The 15,448-nt window shown below is 45.6% G+C and overlaps 1 pseudogene; it reads right to left on the bottom strand.

Annotated features, from left to right (window-relative positions):
• Nucleotides 1–2,367: 2,367 nt before the first annotated feature.
• On the bottom strand, nucleotides 2,368–11,835 carry LOC139176663 (small ribosomal subunit protein eS27-like; annotated as a pseudogene).
• Between the last annotated feature and the right edge of the window lie 3,613 nt (nucleotides 11,836–15,448).

Here is a 15,448-nt window from a genome sequence, read left to right as displayed (position 1 = left end):
GACTGTGTGCTTATGCTAAAGCCCTCCCACACTTGACTTTTAAAGTTTTTTTTTTTTTTTAATGTGGACTATTTTCAAAATCTTTATTAGATTTGTTACAATATTGCCTCTGTCCTAGGTTTTGGTATTTTGGCTGCAAGACATGGGATCTTAGTTCCCTGACCAGGGATTGAACCCTCCCCTCCTAATTTGAAGTCTTAACCACTGGACCTCCAGGGAAGTCCCTAAAACCTCCCTTTTAATGATAAAAACAAAGGAGCCCACCTAAAAAGCACCAATAAAATACTTTTTATTTCCCTGATCAAATTAATGAAGCCATGAGTTGAATCTCCATGGCTTATGAATTGCATTGTCTGGCAAAGTCGACTGGACAGCTGAAGGACCTGATTGAATTCAGTGCTGATAAGAAGTTATGAGATGAAGGCAAATCTCCAAGAAAGAAGCCAGAGGTTGCTAAGAGGCTTTTCTGTCATTTGCTTTCCTCATGGCCAACTTTGGGCTCACCCAGAAGAAAGGTTGCTAGAAGGCCAACTTTGGGCTCACCCTGCTGCAGAAGAAAAACTGGACGTGGCCATAAGACTAGCTGGATGTTGAAGCCTCTGCTGGTTTAATTCTCTGTTCAACCTGACTATCTTGGTTTTACAGTGGTTCTAGATGTGGAAAAATATACACGCTAAGTCGCTTCAGTCGTGTCTGATTCTTTGTGATCTCACGGACTGTAGCCCACCAGGCTCCTCTGTCCATGGGATTCTCCAGGCAAGAAGGCTGGAGTGGGTTGCCGTTCCCTTCTCCAAGAGATCTTCCAAACCCAGGGATCGAACACATGTTTCTTGTATCTCCTGCACTGGCAGCCTGGTTCTTTACCACTAGAGCCACCTGGGAAGCCCCCAAAATATACAAATCTAGTGAAATCTGAAAATCTGGTATGTAAAACTTCCTTCCGTGGAGTTTGGGATTAGTAGATTCAAACAACTAAATATAGACTAGATAAACAACAAGGTCCTACTGTATAGCATAGGGAGCTATATTCAATATCCCATGATAATCCATAGTGGAAAAGAATGGGTAAAGGGATATGTATGTATGCCTGAATCACTTTACTGTACAGTAAAAGTTAACACAGCATTGTAAATCAACTATACTTCAATTAAAGTAAAAATACCCCCCCACAAAAAAAAACAACAAAACATTTCCATGAAGGTCTTAGAGAGGGTGATTCTTCTTCCTCTCCCTGAGAGAGAGAAATAGCAAAATCAAGGGCATTGGGATTTGGAGAAACCAGGACTCAAAGCCCACCTCTGTCACCGTCCAGCTGTGTGACCCTGGGCAAGTGACTCAACCTCTCTGGGCCTTGGTAGTGCCAACTATAAAATGCAAAGAGTACTAGCATAGCGTCGGTGGGACTGCTGAGCTGGATTTCAGGAGATGCTTTGTTAAAAGGGCCCAGCACACACCCACCAGCTGTTCCTTCCTTCCCTCTGCTCCCTCCAGGCGATGGCCATAAAACAGCATGGCTGCTGGGAACACCTAGTTCCTTAATTCCCGAGGCCCAAATAAATTAAACCAAAGGAAAGTAAGCATCAGGGATCATGATGTCCGTGAGACTGTCTCTGGTGATGTTCTCATTCTGAGAGGCAAGCTAAAGAGGTCAGGTGACGTGTTCAAAGTCACCGCCTGCGGGCAGCAAGGCAGAGACGTTCCGGCAGGTGTAAAGGTCCCGCATCCTTTCCAGCACAACGTACGGACCGCTCCAGCCTCAGGAAGCTCCTCTGACCTGGCTTGCCGGATGCTGCAATTTATTACCCCATTAATAAAAGGGCACCTGGGCTGGCTACTTTAAAACGATATCTTCATGCCCTCTTCTGGCTCTGCCATCTCGGATGCCAGCTTCGTTCTTGGGTCAACCCTGTTGTGATACATTCAGGATGTCACCTCCACTCATGGCCCTGCTCATAGAAAGAAGAGTCATCTGGGATCGTCATGCAAAAGAGCAACAGAATTATGATGCATCAGGTAGGAAGGGAATGATGAAGGGTTTGGAATGGATCACTTGAATCAGGAGACATAACCCTAACCTCCACCCACCCTAAAGGCTTCTCACAGAACACCTATTAGTGACAAGAGATCCCAGGATTGGATAAAGATGGCTTTTAAAGAAAAAAAGCCAAACACAGAGAGTCTTCAGCCAAACTCAAATAAAATATATAAAACAAGCATATTGAGAAAGCTAGAAGGACCTACCTGCATCCGAGAGAAGAAATAACGCATCTTTCCAAAGGCCAGGAAATTCCCCACCCTTTTTTAAAAATCCAACACGTTAATTGGGATGGTTTCCTATTCATCTTGACACAGGGTACTTTTAGTGCTGCTTCATCTGAAGGAACATTCTTCTGTAAGCTTTGCTTTTCCTCCTGTAGACTGGCAGAGAACAGCACAGCAGCCAACACACAAAACTACTGTTTCTGCGTGGCTAAAGACGGTGGTGACTAATAGCATCCTGGGTATTTCACATCCATGAAATAGGAACTGGGGCTCTGCACCAGGTGCTTCTTCCTGTGTTTGCTCTTCTCTTCTGGAGAGGGATGAAGGAGATCCTTTGCAAGAGGATGTGAGGTCTGGAAAGGCCTCTGGAAAGGCCCCACCCTTTAAAGACAATACATTGTTACCCATACAAAGGCTGAATGGTTTATGCTGCTGCTCTGCTGCTGCTGCTGCTAATGACAGGCAAACACTTAGAGCTGTAGGAAAAAAAAAGAAAAGTCTTCACAACATGCCCCACGTCTTCGGGAGCACTGTATTTTGCTCTGTGCCCTTTGCTATGACATCTGCACGCCTGCAAGCAATGGAAAGTCTTGGGGAAGAGCGGTTGCCCAGTGTGGACTGGGGTGCCTGGAGGATCTGATCCGAGTGAATGCACTTGCCCTGTGAGTTACTTCACATGCAAATTTGTAATCTACGTGAACAATTTCATGAGCAAGAAGACGCTGTTTCTCTTTTACTCCTAATGAAATTCTCGGGGAGTGGGTATTTCCCCGGGTAAATCTTCAGCAAGGTGGGGCTGATCCTGGGACCCTGTGAGCCCAGGGAAGAAGGTGATGGGAGAGACAGAAGCCAAGCGTTTGGGGTGGCCCTCACTCCCCTGCTTCCGTCTCCTTCAGGCTGCCTCTGGCTGGTGCAAGCAGTGAAATTGGCATTTTCTTTTCTTGAAAACTCCCAGTTTCTCTTCCTTCACATAATGTTAAGAAGTTCCATTAATCTGTAGCCACCACTGGCTATTCCCTTCTCTGCAGTAAGGCCTAAATAAACCATTTCGTTGCGAGGTGTGAAATCCATAAGTTTATCACATTCAATAGCATTTGATTTGCGGAGCAAACTGGAACCCCACTTAGATAATTCTAATCCGTCATCTACTGTTGATTACTTCAATGGGAATCTCAGATGTCGGAAGAGGAGACTTGTGATCCAGTTGCTGGGCAACAGAGTTTTGTCTCCTGAGACAGGTAAGCTGGTAGGATGCCTATCTGGAACCCTCATGGCCCATCATCTAGGGCCACCCCACTAGAGAGTAAAGCCAGCTGAGAAGACAAGAAAGGTGAACGGAGGTGAAAGGAAAGTCTACCTCTTTGTATCTTTGTTTGAGCCCCAGGATCCAGCCAGGCTGAGGGGTAGCCAACCTCTTGAATATTCAGTAGTAAGAACCCATACAGTTCCAAATAGTTTAGGTTAGGTTTCTGTTCTTGTAGCAAAAAATTAAAAAAAAAAAAAAATGCCCAGCTGGCACCACATGCCTTTGTTCCATGGAACTGAAAGAATGGGGAGACCTCAGGTGCATTGGAAAGAGTACCAAATCAGAACTTAGATGATCTGGAGTTAATCCCCTACTCAGCAACTAACTCATGGTTCATCTCACTGTGCATCAGTTTACTCATCTGCAAAATGGGGAGACTAATATAGATCTTGCCTCCTGTTCAGTAAAGAATTAGCCTCCTTCTGAAGTTTAAAGGGACTCTAGGGGGAGTACTGCATGAGGAATCAGGTGACTCAGGAAGACCCAATGGATTCATCCAGAAAAAGTTGCTTAAACCAGAACCTGGCATATTGTAAGTGCTAACACATACTAGTTCTTATGATTTTTGTTTAGGAGTATTAGGAAGAGAAGGCAAGCAAGGATAGAGGGCTGAAAAGAGAGGCCCAGGTTTCTGAGGGCAGGAGGGAGGTCCAGTTTTCAGAGGAGGCGGGTTCCATTTGCTGGAGAAGAGGCATCCTATGATAGCAAATTACTCCAGAGCCAGGCTTCCCCTTCACAAAGGCAGGTATGCTCCAGCTCTGTGGTCCCATTATTTTGAGCCCCATGGCTCAAGGGCACAGAGGGCACCATTCTGATGGGGCAGGGATAAGCCAAGGAGCCTCTGCACTCCTTGGAGCCTCTGGCTCCATCGTCAGCCTCCCCTCCCCCAGCCCCCAGAGAAGCTCTTTAGCAATCTCATTTCTTTCTGCCAATTTTAGTGCTGATTGTCTTTCAGACCAGTTTCTGTGCCCACAGGCAGATTCCCTGGAGCATCTCTCGGTTGGCCATTCAGGCGTCATGGGAACAGTTGATATTAGTCACCCCTAACTTCTCTGGGACATTCATACCAGTGACATTCTCATGCTCAAGATTAAATTAATACTCTGTCCTCTCCCATTGTATTCCTAGCAGCTTCTTTTTTTTTTTTTTTAAGATCCTTCTTTTTTAAAAGAGGAAGGCTATTTTTAAAATATTTTATTTTTATTTGTTTATTTGGCTCTACCTGATCTTTTAATGCGAGATCTTTGGTCTTCATTGCAGCACGTGGGATCTTTAGTTGTGGCGTGAAAATTCTTAGTTGTATCATGTGGGATCTAGTTCCCCAATGAGGTAGCTAACTCAGGCCCCCTCCAGTGGGAGCTCAGTCTTAGCCACTGGATCATGAGGGAAGTCCCTTCTTAGCAGCTTCTAAGGTCCACTGGATTGCCTAGAAGGGCCCAGTGAATATTTATTACTGATGCAACAGACATGTGTTTTGCCTTAACGCCCATACCCATATTGGAATATAATTATAATAATGATAGTAACTATGATTTTTGACCCCTTACTATGTGCTGGTCACTGTACTTCTTGAATCACACAACATATGAAATCTGAGCACCACTCTCTGAAGACAGCAGTATTGATATTCCATGTTACAGATGAGCAAATTGAAGCTCTGGGAAACTAATTTGTAGGAGAAAATGAAGCTAATACTTTAAAAGAAACAAAGTCGATAGAGAAAGAAAAAGAGATATACATCAGGCACAGGATTCTTTCACGGACTTGATTCAGCCATACCTGAAGCCTCTTGCATCCCTGAACTTCCCATTCGTGGGAGCAAATACATTTTTCCTTCGGTTTAAGGGCATCTGAAAGAGTTGTGATTAACCAGAACAACCCGAAAGGTGAGTATAATTATCCCAAAGTTTAGTAATGTTTTAAAATGAGGCTGAGAGGTTAAGAGTTCCATAAAAGCAGGGATTTCCCCCCCTAACTTGCTGATTATGAAATATGGATCTCCTAAGAAAATGCCTGATATTCACTTTTGGTCAAGATGAGAAGAAGGAGGGGTAAGAAAAAGAAAAAGGAAGATTTAGTATACAACAAAGAGGTGGGAAAGGCAAGACTTTAATTAAAGTTCATTTTTCTCCATAAGCATTTGAAAATACACATATTATCCCTCTGTCTGAACATATTTACCTCTTAGTTTTTCCTCTTGATCCTGTGATCACTCTCGGTTGCAGGAATGCAAGATACTTACTAGTTTCCCCTTGTGCTACGTCACCACGACTCTTACTGCTTGTTTCGGCCAAGAAGCAGGGCAGGAAACAGAAACCATGGCAGGGTCTCCTTGGTGGTCCAGTGGATAAGAATCCTCTTGGCACCGCAGGGTACGTGGGTTCGATCCCTGCTCCAGGAAGATCCCACAAACCGTGGAGAAATGAAGCCTGGGGGCTACAACCACTGGGCCTGCGCTCGAGAGCCCATGAGCTGCAACCACTAGGCCCACGAGCCACAACTTCTGAAGCCCGAGCTTCTAGAGCCTGTGCTCCGCAAAAGAGAAGCCACCGCAGCGAGAAGCCCGTGCACCACGACGACAGCCCCTGCTTGTCCCCTTTCACTGCAACTAGAGAAAGCCCAGGTGCAACAACTAAGACTCACCACAGCCAAAAATAAAATAAATACATCTTTTTTAAAAAGAGAGAAAGAAACCACGGCAGGTATTTTAAGCAGTTGCCTAATGCAGAAATGAGCACCAAGAAAGTCGCTGAAATGGCCAAAGGAGGGGTTGTAGGCTCTGCTTTCACACTTTCTTGGCTTTTGACCTTCAAATTATTTTGGATGCTTCGCCATACACTGTAAATGTTATGCTGTGTGGACTCTGGGTTCTGTTATATTCCTCAGAAAAGCATTAACTATTTTATTTTGGTTGGATTTAAAAAAAACCAAAAACACAAGTGTCTTGGTCTGCAGCTCAAGTCAGTACAGTTACTTTATTCTCCACGTGCTCATGGATCCCTCAACCACATGGGCTGTTTATACATGGAATTTGGGGATCTTCCTTTCTGACTCTCCTTTTTTTGGATTTCCCCTTCTACTTTCCCTGTGACGGTTCCAAACTCTGGCCTCCAGTCCTTCAGCCCAGGAAGAGTGGGTATCAACAGGAGTAAGAGGTGTCACAAGCAGCAGCAACTGTGACCTCTTCTTAGGGGAAAAACCGCAAAAACAGGAAACGTCTTCCACACCTTTTCCTCCTTCCGAATCTCAACCTCCTTCTGGAATCTGCCTGCCTCCATTCATACTTTAGCATCTTCAGGGAAATGGTTTTGTTCATGCATTTACGCTTCTCTTTTTGTTCTGTATTTTATGCAGAATACCATTGTTACCCAAGTGCAGATCTATCCCATAGGTGTTCAGTTGGCCATGAAAGAAGCTGAGCTCCTTCACATAATCTCTGAACATCCTACCCTGGAGTGTGGGCACACCTGCCTCTCCAGATTCTTCTGCAAGTTCCAGTAAGTACATCTTGAAGGAGCTGAAAGCACAGCCTGTTCTGAATCATGTGTCTAGTAAATTTAGTGCTTCCGGGAAAGCTGGTCAGTGGTTTTTACTTGTGCTCCAACTCCCCCTTCTGGACGGTTATATCTCCAGCTTCTCTCACAAATGATAGAAGGCCTCATTCCTAAAATAAATTCCCTATTCGTAGTGGATCTGCTTCCCTGACTGGACCTCAATGAATAGTGGCATTTGGGTTCCATCAGTAACTATAATGCCCCAAATTTAGGATTTCTGTATACATGTATTATCTTCTCACCAGCCTTGTTCCTAACTCCAACCATCCTGAGCTTTAATCTCTCCAATCCTCCATAGGGATCCAATGTCAGTCTCCTGGGCTCCATTAAGGCAACTGGTTCAAATGGGAAACGCTATTGACTGAAATCCTATAGGAGATGGGCCACCCCCTGGACTTATTTGAACTTGTGCTCACAAGTCAGGGGCAAAGGGGCCTATAATGACCAATATTGCCTCTTGAGAGAAAAGACACTCATTAGTGTGAAATGTTGCATAAGCATGTTAGCATGCGTGTCTGCCTGCCCCTTTAGCTGAGGCCCAGCAATCTGAGCTTTTCTTTCTCTCTGCCATCAGAATATACCAGCTGCCGCCACCAGGGGGCACTGTTGACTCTATAACCATTTGGAGGCTGCCTGCCGGTGGGTTAGGGAGCAGAGCTGTTTCAAACATAAATTAAGGGCATTGGCGTTCCAAGGTTCCAAGTATTTGAAACAACACAATTTTGGCAGTTTTCCATTTGAGGCTCAATCTTTGTAAAAGGCCATCAGAGAGTTTTAAGGGGAGTCCAGAACATTGTAGTGGGTCTAGCTATTGGATACAAAGTTCCTTTAGTTACCTGGATGGTCTCAACCTGAGAAAGGTGGTTGAACACAGTGAATCATATGTAAAAGTTATGAGTATCTCTCCTTCCCAGAAACTGGCTGGATCTGTAATGAATCTTAAGCCATGCCATCGCAGGCGGCCAGGAGAGGCTCTAAAACGCAGATTAATAAATAACACCATATAAGTGCTATGTTGCATCCCGAAGTCATGCCTGAGTTTGAATTGAATTACTTCCTATGGAAAAATGCAAAGTTTAGGTCCTGATGAGTCATGACTATCAGACAGAGAAAACAAAACCAAAAAGCCTTAGAGGTGAAGAGGGTGACACCAGTATCATGGCTGAAGCCGCCGCAGGTCAATGTCAATGACCTTGGAGCTAGAGTCATCTGTTTCTTCTCTCTGGTTATTATGGGGACTGCCCAGGAGTAAAAATCGCTCTTCCTGTTTGGGGGCCATACTATCTTCCTGTCTTGTTCTTCCTTCCACAAAGACTCTGCCATCCTGTCTTTCTTTCTTTTTTTCTTTCCCATCTTCACTGTTAATCTTTCACCATCCCTGTGATCAAACACTACTTCCTCAAAGGTATCAATCAGAAATTATTCAACAATATTTCTTGAGTTCAGGGTATGTCCTGGCTCTGTCCTGGGTCCTGGGGAAGTGATTGCTGGGGGTGGGGGGAGGGGTGGGGGGAGGGGGAGGGGAAACCTCACCAAAGGAGGACATTTGAAAGGAGAGGAAATGATAAGGACAAAGACTTGGAATGAAAACAGCAGGTGCAAAGTCTCTGAAGGGAGAATAAGCAGAGCTTTTAAGGTCAGTGTTGATGGAGTGTAGGTAGGTAAAGAAGTCACTCTGATCTTCCCCAGGCTCTGACAACACATCCTGTATGCCTGTTTTCTGAGGTATATTCAGTCTCCTCTATTATGCTTTCTAAGGACAGGCTCCAAACTCAATGTTTACTCATCATAATTGCTCATCAATTGGCTATTGATTTAAAGATTGACAAGATACGGAGACTATTATTCCTGCAATGAGACCTGATACTCCACAAGGAATAAGGGCAAAACTGAATTGGATGAATCATGCAATGCACGCGAATGTCTGATGTTTCGGTGAGGATGGGTTATGTTACGGGGCAGGAACAAACAACCCCCAAATGTCAGGCTGCCATCTCTTGTTCATCATGTGTGTGTGCCTGCGTGTGTGTGTGTGTGTCTGCTGCCACTTTGCCAGGGACTCTGCTCATTGAGGGCATTCAGGTGATGGAGCTGCCACCACCTTGACCCAAGCCAGTTGCCATGCTGAATATCAGGTTCAGTGACAGACATGTACTTAATAACTGGTATTCACTGACTGCATGGCAAACTCTCCAATCTCAAGCTGCTCTTGGAATGATGTGAGGTGCTGAATGTGTCTAGGATTGCTTTGTGTGGAGAAGCAGGGAAGAGTTGGAAATTTGGTGACATCTTCAAATACACATAGTTTGGATAATATAACTCTGGATTAAGATATAGGGAGCGGAATAAGGTAAGGATTTAAGGAATTGCTACACAAAAGATGGTTCATGGAGGTGCAGCATCAAGATGGTCTGGGGTCTTGATAGAGAGGCAGAAAAGTGGGTCTCCATGCCCTTTCAAGTGAATTGGAGTCAACACATTAACAAGAACTCAAGGTGATGAGTCTGCAGAACAAAGACTGAGGACTGATTACTCAGAGCAGGGATTCTAGGATGGCTGGGTTTGAATCCCAGCTTTGCCAACTACTAGCTCTATGACACTGGATGTGTTACCTAAACTCTGTATGTCAATTTCTTGGTTTGTAAATGGAGTTAATAACAACAATGAAGCCATAAGATCATATGTGAGTTGGTCTCTTGGTCATGTCTGACTCTTGCAACCCCATGGACTGTAGCCTGCCAGGTTTCTCTGTACATGGAATTCTCCAGCAAGAATACTGGAGTGGGTTGCCACTTCCTTCTCCAGGGGAATCTTCCTGACTCGAGGATAGAACCCAGGTCTCCTGCATTGTAGGCAGATTCTTTACCATCGGAGCTACCAGGGAAGCCAGGTCATGGTGAGGATTAAATGAGCAAACACCAGCCAAAGTACTGAAGATAGTGCTCTGCACAAAGCAAAAGATCTATAAATGTCAGAGATGATGACAATGACGCAGCAAACAGTTAAGGAAATGTCAGTGTGACCACTTCCATTTGTAACCTAATCTGAAGCTAGATTAGCCAAGATCTTTTCCTAAACGGACTATGTATTGACCTTGAACCCCGAGAGGAAAGGTGATGGGAACAAAAATCCACTCTGTAGGTCTCTACGAGGACAATGAGAGTCTGGGAATGTGGCAGGTACCAGGAGGGAAATTGGATCAGGGTCAGGTGTGGGGGCATTTGAGCATCAGTTCTAAAAGTTGTTCTCACAGGCTGAAAGTCACCTGCACCTCTCATCTTACCTGGAGAACCCAGGCCCATGTTCCCTTCAGGGGAAATTTGTCTCCATAAACACTGAGTTCTGGTAGAGACACAGGGGTAGCCCAAGGCACCAGGGAGTTTTCTGCAAGGTTAAGTGAAAATTCCAAAGGCATTATTTTTCAGTGTTTGTCAAAAATAGAAAGATCTAGCAAGGGAACCTGATCGAAGGTACTGGTCTGGCCAGTGACCAAGATGCCTCGGGTGGGGAGCGGGCAGACCAAAGCATACACATGAACACAGCTCAGTGGGATGAACCGTTATAGATCCAACCCCACTTCTGCAACTTCCCAGCTGGGTGACCTGGAACAGGCCACTTCACCGCTTGGACATCAGTTTCCTAGTCTGTATAATGGGATAAAAAAGACTACGTCTTATAGGGTTGTCAACAGGATTATTTGTCAATTCAAAAGCACCTAATGAATGATATTGTCATTGTCATCGGTGTTTCTATTACTGGTTAAGTGAGCTGAAGGTAAAATATGCGAATCTCAGTTTCCTCGTTAGTAAAATGGGGCTGGTAATCTGCGTTCTCAGTTGTGTCCGACTCTTTGAGACTCCTTGGACTGTAGCTCACCAGGCTCCTCTGTTCATGGGATTTTTCAGGCAAGAGTACTGGAGTGGGCTGCCATTTCCTTCTCCAGGGAATTATCTCAATCCAGATATCTACCCATGTCTCCTGTGCCTCCTGCATTGCAGGCAGATTCTTTACCTGCTGAGCCATCTACAGCTTCACAAAAGTCATTCACTGGACAAGTGCTTATTTTCGTGCATATACTGGTAGGGGTTGGGAACACAGGGGTGAGTGGGTCAGCTGTCACCCACCCCCCATGGAGCTGACAAAGGGATGGGGGAAGCTATAGATAGAAAATAAGCAAATAGGGACACAGTTGATCAAGGGTGGGTGGTCATGGCCTTCCAATAAATATCCCTTAATCGTTACATTCTTATTGAATGGCACAAGGTTGGAATCTTTATCCACAGTGCAGCTGGGAGTAGGGGTGGGGAGGGAGGAGGACGTGCTGTTTCTACAGCCCCCCTACCTACCCAGCCCCACCTTAACTAGGCAGAGACCCTAGAATTTGCTGAACGGAGGGACTTCCCTGTCAGTCCAGTGGTTAAGACATCACCTTCCAATGTAGAGGATATGAGTTCAATCCCTGGTCAGAGCACTAAAATCCCACATGGCAAAAATGAAAATATAAAAGCAATATTGTAACAAAGTCAATGAAGACTTTAAAAAATGTCCACATCAAAAACTCTTTAAAAAAAAAGAAAAGAAAAGAGAAACAATACTAGGGTTGTGGGTCTTACCAACATAAAACCCAATTTTAACTCCTAGTTGGTGGCTACAAGCTGACCTCGCCATCTCTGGGGCAGGAGGGGAGCTGCTTTTCAATGTCACCACTGCCATGTTCTAGCAAGTGACTTAACCGCCTCTTGGAGCCTCAGTTTCCCCAACTGCCCCAATATGCTCCAAGACCGCTTGCCCCCAAGTCTTTCGTACCTCCCTGAAAGGCACCATTAGGTGCCCACTTGCTTGGGCCAAAACCTTGGACTCTTCCTACTGCCCTACAGCTCACATCCACCCATCAGCAAGGCTCCTGCCTCCACCTTGATCCAACAGCATAACTGGTCCATACTTCCCCTTCATCACTCCCACCTACCTCCCCAGTCTAGGCCTCCATCACTCCTGCCCTCCTTTTGACTAAATTCCAGGCTTCCTCTGCTGCCCGCTACACACTCTGTTCTGTAAGAGGTCAGAGTGCCTCTTCTGGGGGGGAAAAAAAAATGATTCTTTCCTCTACTCCCTGGCCTTTGTACTTTTGGTTTTCTCTTCCTTAAAAGCTCCTCTCCCAGAAATCCACCAGCTTACCCACTCCATCTGCCCTCTCTAAAGTTGGACCCCCAAATCAGACTTTCCCCTTACTTTTAGTTTTATTAGTAACACATATCACTGTCTTACAGAATGGATCCATTTGCATATTTTTTGAGAGTCTGTGCCTTAGAATCCAAGATCCATGAGTTTAGAAACTTCTATCTGTTTTGTTCACTGCTATTACCCCATATTTGGGCAAGACAAATGGTAAGCAGTAGACAGATAGCCGTTGAATGAATGAATGAAATGTTAAAGGACAATAGTAGTACTCCCATTAGAGTTATTGTGAACATTAAATGAAATGATGTCTATAAATAATAACAAAAGTGCCACCACAGAGGCTAAACAAATGCCTGCTGCCTTCCTTATTTTTCATCCCTAAGAGCAAGCACTATAGTCAGGGCTTGCTGTTACATCAGCAGGATGACTATAGCTGCCTCACGAGGCCAACATATAGCCCTTCTTTTCTGTGTTCTTAGTAATATACACCTATAGGTCCCCTGTCTGGAGGCAGACCTTATAAGAAATTCCTGAGCTAAATTATCAAGTTCTTCCCCTCATTTTATGCGAATTTGAAATTAAGGACTGAACAACGCAACAACAAAACCTGAACTTGCCTTTTTGACTTATGCACCACTGGCACATGTGGAAACAGCGGGTTTCCTCTTTCTAATATCTCCTCTCTCCTATAAATCATGTTAATTGTCTCCATGTGCCCACAGCCCACAGGGAGTTTTGCAAGAGCCTTTGAGGAGATTAGTGGCCTCTGATGTTGGTTATGAAGTTCAGAAAAGCATCTGGAAGTAATTTAAGTTCAGGAATTAATTATTTGGGGGTTAAAAATACATGCCTTTAAAAAATAAATAGAGGAAACTCTTTGCCCGTGAACCTCTAAGTTCACACCTCTATTTGGCGGGGGTGGGGGTGGGGATTCCTAAAGAAAGATAAATCAACCACATCATCCCTTTACTTGTTTGGTTTTGGGTGTGTCTGTTTGGTTTTTAGAAGGTCACATGGTAGATTGAATGGGATTCTAAACAGATTTGCAGAAGAGAGGCACTCATTACCTGGGTCTCCTTTGGTCCAATCTGGAAGAAGCGAGTCTCTTACAGGTGATGCTAGGAGACTTTGTGGTCTCAAGTCACGTCGAAGACTCAGAGCACCCGAGGACAGCACATGCCTTTGAGGACTGGGGAGTGGATTTACCCTACCAAGACTCCTCCTTTCCTTTCTCATTTTGAGTTCTATATTTCCCTGTGGTTTGTCCAGTTTCCCCTTTTCTGGTATTTGAACCATGGAGTCTCAGACCAGGGAATTTGACTTTGCAGTAGATAGGGCGATGTTTTGTGCCAAAAAGGGAAGAAAGGATGTGTGTCTGGGGAGGGTGGGAGGACCACATGGTAAATCTACAAAGGAGAAGATCAGGGGAGTGGCCAGAGTAACTGGGGGCTTTTTCCTTTGTTCTCTTATCAGACAGGAGGGAGAGAGGATGAAGCTGATTTTCTAAGCTCTCAGTCAGGAAATGATGGGCTATGTTGTATTTCTCACTGAGGCTAGAAACATTTAAATGAAAAAAAAAAAATCATTCTCCAGTGACTTTCAAGCTAACAAACAAAAACGAGAAGGAAATGTGACTTCCATTTTAGGAACTCAAATCTACTTTTTTTTTTTTTTGCCTCCCAAGATTGTGTGTACACTAGCTGAATGAACTGAAGAACTGGGCAATTATAGCATAGTTCCCTTAAAAAATGAAGTTACTGCTACCCAAGTCTATCAGAACTAAGGTTTTGCAGTGCTCTTTCTGGCCTGGCTAGTTTTTCCAGCTGCCTTCTCTACCCATCATGTTAGGAGAGTGGATCAGTGAGCCCTTTTCCTCCTTAGGGCTGTCCAGCTGGGAAAAAAGCTCCAGGGATGGGGAGTGCCCTTGGAGTCTCTGCCTCCACCCCTCAATTTCTCCATATGCTTGGCTCTTGACTCCTTTTAACTGACTTGGGACAAAAGAAACAGATGTGTTTAACACCTTTCACTTTGGTTTCTTCACATCTGATAAAAGATTTTTTTTTTCTTTTATTTTGAAATTCATTCCTGGCTCTGGTGACCACATGATTCAGTGAGCTTTCTTTTCGAGGTTGGACGAGTCAGCCCAGCACACCAAGTGATCTCTAGGCAGGCTGTGGGATCAGGGGGAAGTGTATCAGCTGGGGGAGGGCTGGGCCTCCAGGACAAGGCTTCTGGGTTCAGGACATATTGTCTTTCAATCACGGACACGAGGGGGAGTTGGGGTCCTGAGTGGGGACTGTTCAGATCCCCGGGCGGCCAATGAGGCCCGAGCATCAGTAACCATGGAAGGCAGGCAGGCAGCTGGGATTCACGCGAGGAGGGAGGGCAGCGCTGGGTACGACACAGAGAAGACATTTGGAGCACGAACTGGGGTGGCGAGTCCTTGGAATCTGCAGAGAAAAAACTATTGCAGGAGCAAGTCTGGCAGGGAAGGGGAGCATTCCCGCCCTCCCCCACCCCCGAATAGTTAATAAAAACACATGCGGAAAGGGGAAGGGGGCGAGATCCAACAACGTAGAAAGATTCACAGTGGAAAATGAACCTTTCTGTCACCCTGGCTTTCCAGTCCCCGTCCTGAGACACCGCGGCTGTCTTTGGCTTAACCCTCCAGACAAATATGCATATATGTGCACACGCCTGAGTATAAACCGTGTTCTTCTTGAATCTGTTCTGCATGTTGCTTTTCCCCACTGAATAATCTCTCTGGGAGATCTCTCCGCATCAGCTGTGGGGGACTTAATTCCAGATGTCCCCGGCTCAAAAGGCAAAGAATCAGGGTCCGCCCTGAAGTTGAGGTGTGAAGAGTGAGGACCCCGGGAGGCGGGCGAGGGGAAGGGCTCGGCTCCATCTTGAGTCGCGGGTACCTGCGCAGAACTCTCCGGGACTCGAGCCACAGGCCATGAAGGCGGGAGGCTGCGGGGAGGAGGGGAGACCTCATGGGCGCAACCTTTGAGCCTCCGCGCCTCACCTCCTCTTCTGCGCGCCAGCTCCCACTTTCTCCCCGGCATCTTTCACCAGCCTCCGGCCAGGGGCGGGCCCAGGGGCGGGGCCCAGGGGTGGGCGGGGTCGAGTGGGCGGCCCGGGGGGC

The sequence above is a fragment of the Bos indicus genome, chromosome 17 (assembly GCF_029378745.1).
Source record: "Bos indicus isolate NIAB-ARS_2022 breed Sahiwal x Tharparkar chromosome 17, NIAB-ARS_B.indTharparkar_mat_pri_1.0, whole genome shotgun sequence".
NCBI classification, from domain to species: domain Eukaryota; kingdom Metazoa; phylum Chordata; class Mammalia; order Artiodactyla; family Bovidae; genus Bos; species Bos indicus.
Note: the sequence above shows the minus strand (reverse complement) of the source record. Positions and strands in the feature narration are given on the sequence as shown.